The sequence below is a fragment of the Giraffa tippelskirchi genome, chromosome 4, assembly GCF_054371585.1.
Source record: "Giraffa tippelskirchi isolate mGirTip1 chromosome 4, T2T-mGirTip1v1.2.pri, whole genome shotgun sequence".
Taxonomy (NCBI): domain Eukaryota; kingdom Metazoa; phylum Chordata; class Mammalia; order Artiodactyla; family Giraffidae; genus Giraffa; species Giraffa tippelskirchi.
In genome coordinates, this window is record NC_137278.1 from 20,217,453 (window position 1) to 20,235,225 (window position 17,773).

A 17,773-nucleotide genomic window follows, 5' to 3' on the forward strand; every position below is an offset into this window, starting at 1 on the left:
ACTAAACATATTTTTATCATACAATCCAGAAACTGTGCTCCTCAGTATTTACCAAAAGGAGTTAAAAACTTATGTCAATGCAAAGTCAAGCACATGGATGTTTTTAGCAGTGTTTTTTATAATTGCCAAAACTTGGAAGCAACCAAGATGTCCTTCTCTGGTGAATGTGTAAACTATGGTACACCCAGACAATGGAAGATTATTCAGAGCTAAAAAGAAATGAGCTATGAAGCTATGAAAATACATGAAGAGATCTTAAATACATATTACTGAGAGAAAGAAGCCAATGTGAAAAGTTTACATGTCGATACTATATGATTAACTGTATGACATTCTAGGAAAGGCAAAATCATGGATCATTTGTTAATAAGGATTGGGGACAGGGAAACATGAATAGGCAGAGCACAGAGGATGTTTAGGGCAGTGAGAATAATCTGTATGCTACTCTAATGGTGGGTACCTGTCATTAGACCTTTGTTCAAACACAAGAATGTACCACACAAAGAGTGAGCCTAATGTAAACTATGTACTTTAGGTGAAATGCTTGTCAAAACTCTTCAAACTATGCATGTAAATTTGTAGAATTTATTGTATGTAAATTATACTTTAAGAAGAAGATATTGTTTCCAATTAAAAATGGAAACAATATCTCAGGGAACACATAATCAATAATGGTTTAATATCTAAAGATCAAAATGAGAAAGACAAACCAAACAGAAAAAAAAAAATTGGACAAGAGACGAGCAAGCATTTCAGAGAAAAGGAGATAGGAAATGGCCCATAAACATATGCAAAGATGTTGTTTCTTGTGTGAAATCAGAGAAATGCAGATTAAAATGACAAATAGATACCATTTCATCCCTACAAGACTGGCAGAACTTACGTACTGAAGAAGGGTAGAGGAAACAGAACTTGACAGAGTGCTGGGGGAAGTGTCAGATGTGTGTGAACATGTTAGACAAATGGACATTATGTCTTTTCAGGTGAAGCCAGGCAATGCATCTGACTCAGCAGTTCCTCTCAGGTATAGAGACTGAATGCATTCCTGTTTGTGTGCACCAGGAGAGTTGCAAAGATGTGTTTTAAGTGGCATTGTTTGGAACAGCAAAAAGCTGGAAACATCCTAGATATTTATCAAGGGAAGAATGCATGAATAAATTGTGGTCGTTCCTCTGTTGGAATACTATACTTTGGCAAAATGATTTAACCATGGCTTCATACATCAACCACAGTGAATCTTCAAAGAACTTGAAGTTGAATGATAAAAGTCAGTTTCTAAAGAACTTGAAGAGTGTGATACTATTTGTACAGAGTCCTCAAGAATACAAAACCTTACCAAGTTTAGAGATATTTATTATTCAGTTATACTTTTGTGAAAGCTACTTCCTTGTGGCTCAGATGGTAAAGAATCTGCCTGCAGTGTGGGAGACCTGGGTTTGATCCCTGGGTGGGGAAGATCCTCTAGAGAAGGGAATGGTTACCCATTCCAGTATTCTTGCCTGGGAAATCCCATGGACAGAGGAGCCTGGAAGGTTACAGTTCATGGGATCGCAAAGAGTTGAACACGACTGAGAAACAAACATTTGTGAAAGCAAGGCACTAATAAACTCAAAATTCAATATTATGGGGCTTCCTTGGTGGCTCAGATGGTAAAGAATCCACCTGCAACGCGGGAGACCTGGGTTTGATTCCTGGGTTGGAAAGATCCCCTGGAGAAGGGAACGACTATCCATTCCAGTATTCTTGCCTGGAGAATTCCATGTATAGAGGAGCCTGGCAGATGGCAGTCCATAGGGTCGCAAAGAGTTAGACACGACTGAGCGACCTTCACTGTCACTTACGGAAAGGGAGAGAGGATCTAAAGGGAATTTTAAGGATCTATTTCTTCACTTGGATCCTGGATATGTTTATTTTATAATCCTGTGTACTGTGTCGATGCATTTCCTGTCTTTTTGTGTATATGATATTTTCATGAGAAATAATTTAAAAGGACTTTTTAAAAGTCTTAGAAATATATACAGAGCACTTGACCTAGTATCCTATGTGTGGCAGTGCAAACACATCACAAGTTAAATGAAGATCAAGCCTGTGCTGAGCCGAGGTGGAGCCTTCAACCACAGGCCAGAGCCCTTCATTTACGATGCAGGCAGCCGCTTGGGGAGTTTGGGCAGCAAGTGCTGGATCCAGGCAGTTGTAGCTCTAGCCTCTGGGTGGGCGCAGCAGAGGGCCAGGCTCTGCCAGGGAAATCTAGAGACCTAGCAGGGTCATAGAGCAACAGCCCTGGTGAGCAACCTGAACCAAGCCCAGGGCCTGCCATTCTTTTCCTGGTTCTGGCACCACCCAGGGCAGAGGGAGGGACAACAGAAAATGACTGCAGATGGCTTTCTGGCCAGCCTCGGCAAATGAGGGGCTGACATGGGACTTCAGCTGATATTGAAAAAATGATGCTGTATTTCTTGCACCTTGAGAATGCACGTGTGCATGCTTGGTCACTCAGTCCTGTCTGACTCTCTGCGACCCCATGCATTGTAGCCCTCCAGGCTCCTCTTTCCATGGAATTTTCCAGGCAAGAATACTGGAGTGAGTTGCCCTTTCTCACTCTAGGGACCTTGAGATTAATGGGTTATTAATCCCTATCGAACACCAAGGAAGTGAATCCTCAGCAAGACAATGATTTTGTCATAGGACATGCATGACAGTATTATTTATAATGTCAAAAGTGAGGATGTTTATATCTAAACCTAGAACTCTAAGTATATATAATATACTTACATGAGATATATATACCTATATATTTTACATGGGCTTCCCTGGTGGCTCAGATGGTAAAGAATCTGCCTGCAACGCTGGAGACCTGGGTTCGATCCCTGGGTCAGGAAGATCCCCTGAAGAAGGAAATGGCTACCCACTACAGTATTCTTGCCTGGAGAATTCCATGGACAGAGGAGCTTGGCAGGCTACAGTCAGTGGGGTCGCAAAGAGTCAGACATGACTGAGTGACTAACACACGCATATATCTTATATATCATACATACTTGTACATTATATAAATAAACATTATCATGTATATAATATATAAATACAAAAAGTATAATATACAAATATATGCTTATACAATATATTTAATATAATATAATAAAAATTATATATACTTATTATACTAGAATATATATTTATTATTATATATTATATATTTATGAATATATATATTCATAAATGTTTAAATTCCAATTGACTTTTTGATATTATAAATGTTTCTTATGAATGTCCTCTTAAATATTTTTATAATTTATAAATAAAACTACATATATATAAAATTTTAAATATAAATAGAAAGACTTATAAATATAAAAAATTTATATATAAAAATACTTACTGATGTTACTGGTGGTCGTGAGATTATAGGGTTTTTTTTACCTTGTATGGTCTGACTTTTCCACAGGGTTTACAAAAATGTGTATTGCTTATTAAAAATTAAATTTAGTACCTGATTTCAGGAAAGATTCATAATTCATAGTGAGATAGACACCTGCTTCTCTGTGCATCTGAGAGCTTCTGGTCTTGTCCAGCTACTTGCAGGGCTTTGCTGGGTGGGGACCTGCTGTGGTCTGGTCTGCGGTTTCCATAGAGGGAGGCTTGCTCCAAGGCCATGTAGTTTATGGTCCTGGATTGTTTTTCCAGCTTTCAGAGCCCTTTCCCCAAGCTTCACTGACTAATCTTATAAATGACTCCCCCATAGCTCTTGTCATTTAGACAGAAACAGCATAAATCAAAAGTTGTGGGTAAGAAAGATTTCAGACTGAGTTTCCAAGGATCCGTATCTGAAGGCTGAGTGCTGGGAGCTCACGCATGGTGACTAGTAGTGGTGACCACACAGTCAAAGTGCCGTGTTGCCGGGAAGGGCCAGTCTGTGGGATGGAGGGAACCTTTGGTGAAAGAATGTCAGACTTTCTTTCCTTTTGATCTGGTGGCTGGAAAGTGAAAGTGAAATCACTGAGTTGTGTCCAACTCTTTGGGACCCCATGGGCTGTAGACTGCCAGGCTTCTCTGTCCATGGAATTTTCCAGGCAAGAATACTGGAGTGGTTTGCCATTTCCTTCTCCAGGGGATCTTCCCAACCCAGGAATCAAACCTGGGTCTCCCACACTGCAGGCAGACTCTTTACCATCTGAACCACCAGGGAAGCTGGTGGCTGGGGTCACTCTGAAGTGCAAAAGAAGAAGAGGTTGTTTCTCAGGGATGTCTTCTCCCATTTCATGAGTTAGGTTTTTATTCCCCGAGAGCGAGTCTTAGCTCATGAAAGATACATGGCCTGACTAATGGACTGATGCCACGGAGGGAAATGAAGGAGAGGGGGGAAGAGGAGTGCCCGTGGAAAGGATACAGACGGGGGGGAGCAGAGCCCAGAAGCAAAGACACTGAAGATAAGAAGGCCGGAGAAAGGTCTGGTGGACAAATATGAATGGCACTGGCTGTGGGGTTTCTCAATAAAGAAAATAATTGAAAGTCTCTGTTTTATTGAATGCTTACTTTATACTAGGCAGTTGCTGGGGTGCTTCCTATAAGGACTTCGTTTAATCCTTTCCCCTGACTTATTTGAGATAGGTGCTGGTGTCACCCTTAACAGACAGGATGGGTGACTTTCTACCCCTTCTCAGGGCTGGCACTTAGGTGAGATTTGAGCTCAGGTCATCTGATTCTCCCACCAAGGCACGTCCTCTGTTGTCATCTGTTCCCTCTGCTCTGTACTAACAGCGAGCATCATTCTTGCCACACGGTAGGTTTTTGCTAAAACTGCTTAACACCTGGACAGAAACAGATGCAAATATGATTTATTTAGAGCTTCTAATTTCCAAAGGGAGAGACTATTTTTTCATCGGTATCTCAATCACTGGAAAAAAACAAAACATTTTACACCAAGGACGTGAAAAGGGGAAGTGAAACTGCACAATACCACCCACCAGCAGGACCAATGCACTTTTGGGGTTGTTGTTTCTATTGGCCCATGTGCACAACAGCATATATATTGGATGCATACAGCTGAAATCCCACTACTGATGGAATTTTCTAATGAACTTGAATAATGACCCAATCAAAAGCCACAAGATTAAAAAAAAGATATGACAACTGTCTTGTAAATCGAGCAAACCAACAGCAAAGTTAATATTGATGGAGAAGTTTAAGTTTAGAAGGGCCAAGAATGACACAGAATTCTTGATCATAAGCTAAAATTATGTCAGTAAATAAATAACATAATTTTCTAGCATGTAATTAAAATCCAATTTACCTCTAGGCAATTTTCACCTAAATGAGATTGGAAGTGAAACTCTTGACCACATGCCACATATTTCTTTGCTGGGGGAAGAGGTGAACCCAGGTCATATGACACTGCTCACCAGCTGTGGCACCCACCAGCTGTGGGTATTGAATTCCTCTGAGCCTGGATTTTCTCATCGATAGAATGAGGATTATCATCTTTATCTCACGGGACTGTTAGGATTGTTAAGGAGAAAGCATGCACACAATTGGCTGGGAACTGCAGAGTGTGCTCCATAAACAGCAGGGAAATGGCACCCTTGTGAGCTGGGTAAGAAAGACAGTCTCCCCCAATGGGTGGGACCTCTCTGAGCACTTGGTTTATTTGATCACGTTGGCCAACTTCCATCTAAGGTCTGAGTGGGCTAGTCTCAGGACAGTTGTCTTTTGACTTGTAAAGAGATCTAGGGTTGGAATTCTGAGCAAAGATACTTGTCAAGTTATTTGCAAAGAGGAAGCCAGCCACCTGGATAAAGATATTAAGAATAGCACTAGCTTATGAGTTTAACAGCCCTGGTTTCAAATTCTTATGATCTTGAGTTAGTTACTTAACCTTTCTGAGCATCAGTTTCAACATCCTTAATATGATCATTTAACCAAAATTGATTAAGCACTTATGTGTGTGTCAGCCCTGGAGATAGAGCTGTGAGCAAGACAGACAAGGCCCCCAGCTCCTTGGGGAAGATGGACAAGTAAACAGTCTGATGCTGTGATGACGTAAAAGCCAGGATAAAGATCCTGATTTGGGGTCAATGCTAAGTCATTCAATCTGCACAATATGACATAGCATTATGTGATTTCCCTGGTGGCTCAGACGGTAAAAGCGTCTGTCTACAATGCAGGAGACCCGGGTTTGATCCTTGGGATCGGATCCCTGGGTCGATAAGATCCTCTGGAGAAGGAAATGGCAAGCCACTCCAGTACTCTTGCCTGGAAAATCCCATGGACAGAGAAGCCTGGTAGGCTACAATCCATGGGGTCGCAACGAGTCGGACTCGACTTAGGGACTTCACTTTTACTTTATGTGTAAATACACAGTGTCGGCTGGTAACTGATAAGTGATCCAGGTGCATTACGAAGATCAGAAGAACAGCTTGACAAACTGCAGAACTAAAACAACCCTTTCTAGATCATCTGGTCCTCTCTAGCTTTCTAATCGGATGACTGGTACGTAGCTGATTGCCTCGGGGGGCTGGAGACGTTGTTAAAGGTACACATTCCTGGGTTTCATACCCTGAGGAAGCCAACTCGGTAGGGGAAATGAAATACATTTTAAAAGCATTTTCTAGGTGATTCTAATTTAGCCTAATCCCATTCAGAAATGAAGAGACTGAGATTCAGGAAAAGTGAGTTGCCAGGCCAGGCAGCAAGTAGAAGATCTCCTGAAGGGATTAGGAGAATGAGGTTGGGGGAGAGGGCAGATGGAGGGTGTCCTCGGGGCACAACTCTTTAGGAGGTGTTCAGCATACGCACTCCATCATTTCCAGCTTCTGCATTTATTCTAAGCCTCTTAAATGTTGGCAGCCAAGGAACTGATGGGGAACCATATCCTGCTTTTTTTTTTTTTTTTTTGAGGCAGGAGCCTGGACTTGGGTGGGGTGTGGGAGGCTAGGCTGCCAGAATGACTGTGGGGCTTGCTCTGCCTCAGCTAACAGAGAAATTGGAAAGCCAGAATGGGAAATTACTGTGCGATCTCTTCCTCTAATTCAATTCTGCACTGATATCTGGGATGTCAAATCACCATGAAGATGAGATGACAACATGGCCATTGAGCCTGTGTCACAGTCTGTTATTTTCAAATGTGTGTGAAGATCCTTAATTGTGTTGACACCCATTAGGTCTCCCTCCCCAGGCAGTTCCACGAATTGCTTGAACACGCTGTAATTAAGTTTCCTCATTCTGTCCTTGTGCCTGTAGTCCCAAGGTTGTGCAGCACCAGGCACTGAGTAGATCTTGACTGTGACTGTCCCATTTCTGCAGTGTCCACTCAATAGGACAGGCACTCCTTTTTCTTTTTTCTGCTTCTGCTCATATTTGGCCCTGGTAGTGCAAGGGGAGAATGGGCTGATTAATTTTCAGTGATAAAATCTTTTGGACCCGAGCCATGATTGACTGAGAGGATACCAACACTGTCTCCAGGATTCCTTGCATAGATTGTACAAATAACACCCATTGTACCATGGATAGCTTATGCAGCCAGCTCTGTCTTGCATGTTGAATTAGTCGAGTGGTATAGGGCAAGCTTGGGAAGAGTTTCAACTTCTCCTTGTCCACCAGATTAGGAATAAAGGATTTAATGATGAAAATTATTATTATTATTAAATTTAACATGCAACACAGTTATGTCCTTCATTCTGATGCTTAGCCACATTAAACACAGCATCCAGTTCCATTGTGTTCATTTCTAATGGATCATATAAACATTTTTCTTACAAAAGTGAATTTGAAATTTCTATAATTACTTGAAATGGAGGTGATAGGCTAAGGCACAGATTTTCTTTTAAAGTAGGAATTTTAAAAATATATTTTCATGTTATAAGCAGCCAGAGTTTTGTTGCTGTTTCGTTCAACTATATATATTTATTTTTCTACAGTTGCCACATCTAATATCAATGGAGGAAAAGAAAGATGTGGTGTTTAGGATATATTTTTGTGGTGGGAAGGAAAAGTGGTTCTGGTAGTATCCATTCTCATTCTAGTGCTATATTTATTAGCTCTTTGCTTTATGAATGTCCTAAGTGTGTAACTCACCTTATATAATTTCATCCTTTGATGAAACTGTATGGTAGATAGTATATCCAGTTCACAAAGGAAGAGAATGAAGTTCAGTAAGTTAAATACCTTTCCCAAGATCAGAGGTCCAAAAAGTATCAGAATTGGTGCAAAATTCAGGCTCATCTGTCTTCAAGTTCATGTTCTTTAAGGAAAATGATAATAAAGCTATTGTGGGGATGTTTTGGTTTTCAAAATATTCTCCCTTTTCCCCAATAGTTGAAGCAAATTTTTTTCCTATTTATTTTCCCTTCATACTTCATTTCCTTGATTCTAAAGTACACTGTCAATTTAATAATGCCATTTTTTTTTCAGGGAAAAATAACCTTGTACTCCATTGTTGGTACATATTAAATATTAGAAAGTCCAATTTCAAAAATACTAGATTGCTGTTGTAATATAATGCTTGTCATTTTGTTATTTATGGTGCACTTTCAGATTAAAGAAGTGTGGTAAGTGCTGCATATGTCAAGGGTGAAGGACCTTGTTTCTTGTTGTTCCCAAAGGTGATGCGAAACAGTAAAGGGTTTTGGCTGAGAGACAGAATTGCTCTGATTTGTGATGTAGAGCATTACTCTGGCAGTACAAGATGGCTTAGTTAGGGGATGGAGGCCAGAGAGAGGGAGGCCGAGGGAGGCCCATTAGGAGATGTCCACAGCCTAGGTGGCGCTGGCCAGGTGGCACTAGTGGTAAAGAATCCACCTGCCAATGCAGGAGAGGCAAGAGACGCAGGTTTGATCCCTCGGTCAGGAAGATCCCCTGGAGTAGGAAGTGGCACCCCATCCAGTATTCTTGCCTGGAGAATTCCATGCACAGAGGAGCCTGGCGGGCTACAGTCCAAGGGGCTGCAAGGAGTCAGACACAACTGAGTGACTGAGCACCAACACAGCTTAGTTGAGACGTAAGCCCTGGCCATGGTCCTGAGCTGGAGAGGAGGCGATGGATTGGCTGTGATAAGGAGGTAGACTGGGCTGGACAGGGTGATAAGTGTAATATTCTGGTACAGGAGACAGAGTGTTGGGGTGACTGTTCTGTCTCTGGCTGGAAGACTGTGAATGGGGTCCCCCGGGAGGACTGACATGGGACAGGAGAAGGAAGAGAAAGAGGAAGCCTGGGGACTTCTTCAAGGTGAAGTCAGACTTCTAGCCACACCTCTGGCCCACTGTTCATTCTGCCACCCCCAAAGGAAGAATGAGGTCCCAGGGGCCTTCAGATTCATTTAGATTTGATGAGATATGCAATAGGGAACAAGCTTCTAGGAGCAATTTTGTGCAGGTGAACCTTGATTTGATAAGGAATAGGAGATGATCAATTGCATTTTCTTTGCTATCCCTTTTAACTCCCCAGTTCATTCTGATTTTATGATCCTGTAATTAACTAGATAATTAAACGAATGTAAATAGCCATTTCATAATGCAGCACCATGCTTTGGTGCTACCTTTATGTTGAATTCTCATTAACAGCCTGAGTTATTTCTCATTTACATGCAAGAAAGTACAGGAACCTGGTACTCACAGAGAGCTGCAAAAAGTAGTTTAATTTTTTACAGAGGTAGATGGATGAAACCATACCTTAAAACTGTGTGTATGTGTGTGTGTGTGTGTGTGTGTGTGTGGCAATATTCGTTTGTTAAAAACACCTTCCTGTGCCTAAGACTGACCCTTTTGCATCCATTTTATGAGTTTTTGTTAAGGAGCATGGCCTACTATTTTATTAAAATTATCATATTCCTTGGTTTTCCTGGTGACTCAGATGGTAAAAAATCTGTCTGCAATGCAGGAGGCCTAGGTTCAATCCCTGAGTCAGGAAGATCCTCAGGAGAAGGAAATAGCAACTCACTCCAATATTCTTGCCTGGAGGATTCCATGGACAGAGGAGCCTGGCAAGTACAGGTCTCAAAGAGCTATACTAATATCATTTTCCTTTTCACCATTATTTTTCTATGGGATGAGGCAAGGGAAAGAAAAAGGGAAAAACCATCATACTCAAGGTGTTGGATCCAAAAATTTTGAAAGTAAGGTTCCCCACTCTCCAATTTTGAGGTTGAAATGACTCCTTAGGGGCCAACTGTAGTGGAAGTGGAAATACACCTTCAATGTTAAGTACCCTGGAGAGAGCTGAGACTTGGCAGTTCTTGGTAGCAGCACAGCCCCCTGGAAAACACATCCACTTTAGAGCTGAAAGCTGTGGGGTTAGGTCCCAATTTTGACTCTGACCAGCTGAGTGATCTCGGCCAGTTTCTTATTTCTTTATTGGCTTATTTGGAAATCAAAGGAGAATTATACCTTCTTTATTGGGGGATGTGAATACAAATGAGATGTTTCCTGCAAAAGTATCTTGTAAAATGCAGACTACTCTAAAATGTTCATTCCTTTTGCACTTGTTACATTTTCATCAAATGATTTTCTGACAGTCACCTCTCACTGTAGTCTGTGTTCATTTTCCCTCCTCTTTGCTTCCACACCACCCCAGTGGCACCTGTAGCCTTCCTTTACTCACTCCATCAAGTATGGATTGAGCATCCATCAGGCACCAGACACCACGTTAAGCACTGCCCCCTGCACTGAAATTACCCAAACGTTTTTGAAGAGACTGTTTGCTTCTTGAAGGCAGGTTGTATTTTACTTATTCTTAAAGGAAAGGAGCAGCTATTTGTTTCTTGAAGCTGAGGAAATTGATATCTTTCTCTTCACAAAGTACCTAACATACAGTAAGTGTTTTTTTAAAAATTATGATAATTGTTGTTCAGTTGCTCAGTCATGTCTGACTCTTTGCGACCTCATGGACTGCAGCACGCCAGGCTTTCCTGTCCTTTACCATCTCCCAGAGCTTGCTCAAACTCATCTCCATTGAGTCAGTGATGCCTTCCAACTATTTCATCCTCTGTCCTCCTCTTCTCCTCCTGCTTTCAATCTTTCCCAGCATCAGGGTCTTTTCCAACCAGCTGGCTCTTCTCATTAGGTGGCCAAAATATTGGAGCTTCAGCCTCAGCATTAGTCCCTCTGATGAATATTTAGGATTGATTTCCTTTAGGATTGACTGGTTTGATCTCCTTGTAGTCCAAAGGACTCTCATGTTATTTCAATTTTTTTTTATTTTTTATTAATATAAAAATTTAAAGGTTACACTCCATTGACATTTATCACACAATATTGGCTATATTCCCCGTGCACAATATGTCCCTGTACAATACACCCAACAGTTTGTATCTCCCATTCGCCCACTCCTATTTTGCTGCCCCCCCACCATTGGTAACCACTAGTTTGTTCTCTATATCTGTGAGTTTGCTTACTTTTTATTATATTGTATTTGTTGTATTTTTAAGATTCCTCAGTAAGTGATATCATACAGTAGTTATCTTCCTCTGTCTGACTTATTTCACTTAGCATAATGTCTTTCAAGTCCATCCATGTTACTGAAAATGGCAAAATTTCACTCTTTTTATGGCTGAGTAATATTCCACTGTATATATGTACCAAATCTTCTTTTTCCATTCATCTGTTGATGGATTACTTCCAGGATGCTTCCATATCGTGGCAATTGTGAATGATGCTATGATGAACATTGAGATGCATGTATCTTTTTGAATTAGTGGTTTTGGTTTTTTTTTTTTTGGATATTTACTCAGGAGTAGAAATGCCAGGTCATATGGTAGTTCTATTTTTAGGCTTTTGAGAAATCTGTATACTGTTTTCCACAGTGGCTGCACCAGTTTACATTCCTGCAATCAGTATACCTTTTCTCCACATCTTCACTGACACTTATATACAGTAAGTGTTGATTGAACTGAGCCCTGTGTGTCTCATGGGCCTCCATCTGGTCTAATCACCTTATACAGCAGGAAAGTGAGAGGACCGGGAGTTAAGAAACCAACTGGTCATTCTCTTCCTAGACATGCTTGTATAATTAATAATAATAACAATATTTGAATACTTCAATTTTTAATGAACAAATTCCTCAGTCTTAGCAGAATTAGCATCATGACCTACTTGAACCTCTTGGCTCACTAATCCTTGCTCATCCTCCAATTTTGTGTTTTCCCAGCTTCAGACACATGCAATTTATTTTCCTTTATCTTGAAACTTGCCTACCCACTCTGGGGCAGTACCTTCATGGATACACCACTTGGAATAAACTTGTTTGAGAGGACTGCAGGACCTCACAGCCTGTGTCCTTACCTGTACCCGTGGGTTGTTCAGGATACACTTCAAAAGAGGTAGGGTTACCCAGATAGAGGCATAAAATGCCCCTTCACCACTACAACTTCTTTATAAGCTTTAAAGTTGCTCTGCATCTATGTACATGACTGAAAAATTCCCCAGACTTTGTCTGCAGATGCATATTGAGTCTTGGTGTGTGTCAGTCCCTTTATACATGGAATGGAGGATAAAAAGAGGGATGTGAGACTTGAAGTATGCCTTTAAGACTTGTGATCCTTTTGGAGAGATGAGACATGAATTCAAGAATGTCTATCAGGCTTTTTCCATAAAGAGATGATTGTGAGTTGATGGGAAGAACATGGACTAATAAAGAGACCCAAGCTCTTGCCTGGGTTTGTCATCAACTCTCTTGTTCAGGAAACTCAAGTCCTCTCAGATCTTAGTTCAGTTTTTATCTGATTTTGTATAGTGACTTTCCTGATAATTTCATTTGAACAAAGTTTTCTGCTTCTGCTTTAAAACAAGGTTAAAATCACTCTGTTGTTAAGATCCCTTTAGTTTGAATGACCCCTGTCTTCTAAGAGAAGTCAAAAGAGAACAGGATGCAGTCAGTGTTGTTTTGACCACAACGAGATGTTGTTAAGTCCTTAGGACATGGGCAAGCATTTACTAAGTGTTAAATGATCCTCTCTTTTTTCTTCCTGTTACATTTTGCTTTTTCTCCTTCTTGTTTCTTCATGGCTAGCATGGCAAAGCTCATCCAGGTCTTTTGTTCTCAACTTAAAATTCAATAACTTCCACCCTTGAACTGTAGTTAGTTGCTCTAAGCAAAGACAAATAAGATTAACCGTGACACCTTAAATTTGGTCAAGTCACATTCTTTGGCTCTCCCAGAATTCAGGACGCTTCTGTCTTTACTTGTAGCTGAAGGTCTCAGGGCAGGGCATCTTGGGATAAACTCTCCTTGGGTATTTTAGCTTTTGTGGTGGGTGGTCCTGTGTCCCCTACCCACCCCCACCCCTCGCCCACTCCCTCCCCCCTCCCCACCAGGACTAGCATCCTTATTCTGCTGTTTAAGAACTCTCTTCTGGACTGTCTGGGTTATTTGGACTGGAGTGACTGCTCCAATTTCTCCCCATAGATGTGGCTTGCTGTTATGAGCTGGTTATTCAGCCCTTAGAATACTGCACAAATGTTTTCCATCAGTTATTGCAGTGAAATCCTGGCCATTGGGAAGGTAATAAAATCTCTGACCCAAGGAAAGAATGTTTCACACATACCTAGCAACCAGAGAGAACTCATAAAAAGTTCATTACAAAGCAGCCCTGTCCATTCTTGTGCATCTCCCCATGACCATTGCTACAAAACTTTGCTCTAGAGCACATGTTCCTACAGCTTCATAGGGACAAAACTTTCCAATCTGTGTGATTAAAATACATTTGGGTTAAAGATTCTCTCCTCTTTTAAACTATCATTTGTCCTTCCATTTTCCTACCTCTAACTTAACCCTCTATTGAACTTTCTTCCTCCCCTTTTATCTCCTCTTCATTCTAATCAAGTTGCAAAGAAGAAAAGTTAAAAAGAAACCAATTAGGTCAAGCAGAGCCACAGCAGAAGGAGCTGAACTAGCGAGTGGATCCAGATCACGTGGTATTTGAGAAGCTGTAAATTGTATAACTTGAATATTTAAGAAGTATATTGAAGCTTTGAAATGTGATGTGCTTGACATGGTAAAAATAAACTGAGATCAGAAATGAGGGAAGAAAAAAATAATTTATGAGGTGCATACCCCCTTTTTAAGTCTTCTCTTACCACCTGGTAGAAAATACACCAATGTGTACATCTTTCCCCAGTTTACTGTGAAACTTAAAGGAGACTGCTTCCGCTTAGCAGGAATGATATCAAGGATGTTCATCATGTATAACATTTATCCTGAATGAGAGAGAGCCTGTTGAACAAAGTTTAGAAAAGTCTCTTCAAAGGAAATGCCCTGACAGAGAAATGCTGTGGTGGTATTTTAAATTGACGTCCAACAGGAGGAGTTTCAGAGAGGAAGGTTTCCAGGAGGAAACGATGCTTGAAAATGTCATTATAAAAATGTAATGATTAGTTTTGTTTCTCCTCTACGTGGCTTTCTAATTTTTGCCTTTTTTTGAGAAAATGAGTGAGTTGCTACAGGCCACACAAGAGGATGGTTCTAGAATGAGTGTATAGTTCTAGTCATTATTCAACCCAAGGTAAATGTCTGGCTGTCTGTATCAAGAGTATATAACCAAGGAATATATGACAATGAGCAGAAAGGCACTGGCATCTACTCATTTAAATCTCTGTAAACATCCCTTTTCTTTAATGAAATGATGCCAAAGAAAACTCTTTAGAGCAAAAGTTTTCATTTTGGTGACTCTAATTTGTCAATTTTTTCTTTTACAGACTGTGTTCTTAGTGTATGGCCACAAATATTTTCTGTTATGTTTCTTCCAAAGGCTTTATAATTTTTGGTTTTTATATGTAAGTTAATATGTTTTAAGCTATGGTTTTTCTGATAGTCATGTATGGATGTGAGAGTTGAACCATAAAGAAAGCTGAGCACCAAAGAACTGATGCATTTGAACTGTGATGTTGGAGAATACTCTTGAGAGTCCCTTGGACTACAAGGAGATCAAACTGTCAATCCTAAAAGAAATCAGTCCTGAATATTCATTGGAAGAACTGATGCTGAAGCTGAAGCTCCAATACTTGGGCCACCTGATGCAAAGAACTGACTCACTGGATAAGACCCTGATGCTGGGAAAGATTGAAGGCAGGAGGAGAAGGGGACGACAGAGGATGAGATGGTTGCATGGCATTACTAACTTGATGGACGTGAGTTTGAACAAGCTCCGGGAGTTGGTGATGGACAGGGAATCCTGGCGTGCTGCAGTCCATGGGGTTGCAAAGAGTTGGACAGAACTCAGCGACTGAACTAAAATGTTTCCGTTAATTTTTGCATAAGGCATGTGTAAATTTTTTTTGCATATGGATTATCCAATTGTTCTAAAACTATCTCTTGAAAAGATTGCTCTTTTTCCATTGAATTGTTTTCATACCTTTATCTAAAATTCAATGGACATATTTGTGGGTCGCTCTAGCCCAAGATCTCTGTGTCTATTCCTTCACCAATATATATCAACACTACTCTGATTATTATAGCTTTGTAATTTCTTAATATTAATTAGTATAATTTTTCTAACTTTATTTTTTTTCCCAAAATAATTTTGGGTTTTCTAGCTTCTTAGCCTTTCCGTATAACCTTTAGAATCAGTTTGTCCATATCTACAAAAAAACTTCTGGGATTTTGATTGATGTTACATTAAGTCTACAGATCAATTGGTCATCTTTACTATACTGAGTCTTTTAATCTATGAATAGGACTTCCCTAGTAGCTCAGTTGGTAAAGAATCTGCCTGCACTTTTGGAGAGCCAGGTTCAATCCTTGGGTCAGGAAGATCCCCTGGAAAAAGAAATGGCAACCCACTCCAGTATTCTTGCCTGGAGAATTCCATGGACAGAGGAGCCTGGTGGGCTACAGTTCATGGGACTGTAAAGAGTTGGACACAATTGTGCGACTAACTTTCACTTTCATTTTTCAATCTATGAATGCACTATGTCTCCCCATTTTTTTTTTTTTTAGCTTTCTGATATCTTTCATTAGGATTTTGTAGGAATCTATCAAGTACAACCTGTGAGCCAAATCTGGCCTATGGCCTATTTTGTAAGACTAGTGAGCTAAGAAGGGGTTTTACATTTTTGTTGTTCAGTCGCTCAGTCATGTCTGACTTGTTGCAACTGCATGGACTGCAGTGCTCCAGGCCTCCCTGTCCTTCACCATCTCCCCGAGTTTGCTCAAACTCATGTCCAGTGAGTCAGTGATGCCATCCAATCATCTCATCCTCTGCCACCCCCTTCTCCTTTTGCCCTCAGTGTTTTCCAGCATCACGGTCTTTCACAGTGAGTTGGCTGTTTGTATCAGGTGGCCAAAGTATTGGAGCTTTAGTTTCAACATCAGTTCTTCCAATGAATATTCAGGGTTGATTTCCTTTAGGGTTGACTAGTTTGATCTCCTTGCAGTCCAAGGGACTCTCAAGAGTCTTCTCTAGCACCACAATTCAAAGACATCAATTCTTCAACCATCAGCCTTCTTTATGATCCAACTCTAACATCTGTACGCAACTACTGGAAAAACCATACCTTTGACTATATGGACCTTTGTTGGCAAAGTGATGTCTCTGCTTTTTAATATGCTGTCTATAATGGATTATAAAACAAAAGCAAAGCAAGACAAGAAAAAACAAAGAGGGATATGCAGCAGACACTCTAATAGCTCTTAAAGCCTAAAATCTCTCTGGCCCTTTGTATCAAGTTTTCTGGCTTCTGATGGAGATGACTTGTTAGCTTATACCTCAGTGCTTCATTTTGTGGGGAGCTGTTGGAAATTTTTGTTTGTCTTCAGTTATTCACTGGTAGTGTGTAGAAATCTGATTGGTTTTGGTGTACTGCCTTTAGCTTACATACTTCCCTGGTGGCTCAGATGCTAAAGCATCTGTCTGCAATGCAGGAGACCTGGGTTCGATCCCTGGGTTGGGAAGATCCTCTGGAGAAGGAAATGGCAACCCACTCCAGTACTCTTGCCTGGAAAATCCCATGCACGGAGGAGCGTGGTAGCTTATATACAGTCCATGGGGTCGCAAAGAGTCGGACACGACTGAGCGACTTCACTTTAGCTTACATGGAACTGAAAAAACATTTATTTTTTATTTAAAAATTCTTTTAAAAAGATTTTTTTGATGTGGATCGCTTAAAAAAATTATTTTTATTTCTGACTGCACTGGGTCTTTGTTGCTTTATGTGGGCTTTCTCTAGATGAGTTGACTGGGGACTACTCTTTGTTGTGGTGTGCAGGCTTCTCATTGCAGTGACTTCTCTTGTTGCAGGCAAGTGGACTTAGTACTTGCAGTTTTCAAGCTCTAGAGCCTGGTAGTTTTGACACATGGGCTAAGTTCCTTTGCGGCATACGGGAGCTTCCCGGACCAGGGATTAAACTGGTATCCCCTGCATTGCAAGGTGGATTCTTAACCACTGGACCACCCAAAATCGTTCAGTTTTTAAATCATTCACAGTGCTAACCTTCTGTGGCTACGAAATCAGTGAAGATACATGTGATCCTTTCCCTCTACTTACTGTCTGATGGCGATGGAAGCAGTGCTGGGACACTCAGTGTGAGTTATAAATTGTGATGCAGATGGTATAGGATGTTTGTGGTTGTTACAGAGCACAGACAGGGGCTTCCTAGATGGCGCTAGTGCAGGAAACTTAAGAGACCATCTGCCAATGCAGGAGACTTAAGCGACCCAGGTTTGATTCCTGGGTCAGGAAGATCCCTTGAAGGAGGGCATGGCAACCCACTCCAGTATTCTTGCGTGGAGAATCCCAAGGATAGAAGAGCCTGCTGGGCTACAGTCCATAGGGTTGCAAAGAGTCAGACATGA

General features: G+C 40.8%; 1 protein-coding gene across 6 annotated transcripts in view; it reads left to right on the forward strand.

The window, feature by feature from the left end:
- The window catches only part of LPIN1 (lipin 1), a 373,872-nt gene that overhangs the window by 229,056 nt on the left and 127,043 nt on the right, over positions 1-17,773 (forward strand). Inside the window, exon 23 of one of the 6 annotated variants that reach the window (XR_014083716.1) lies at positions 14,679-15,303. The exons of 4 other annotated variants lie outside the window; for them this stretch is intronic. The gene's annotated coding sequence lies outside the window, so the exon portion shown is untranslated. Of the gene's footprint in view, positions 1-983; positions 1,187-14,678; positions 15,304-17,773 lie in introns of those variants that run through there. One more of the 6 variants, XR_014083715.1, reaches the window with a different exon arrangement.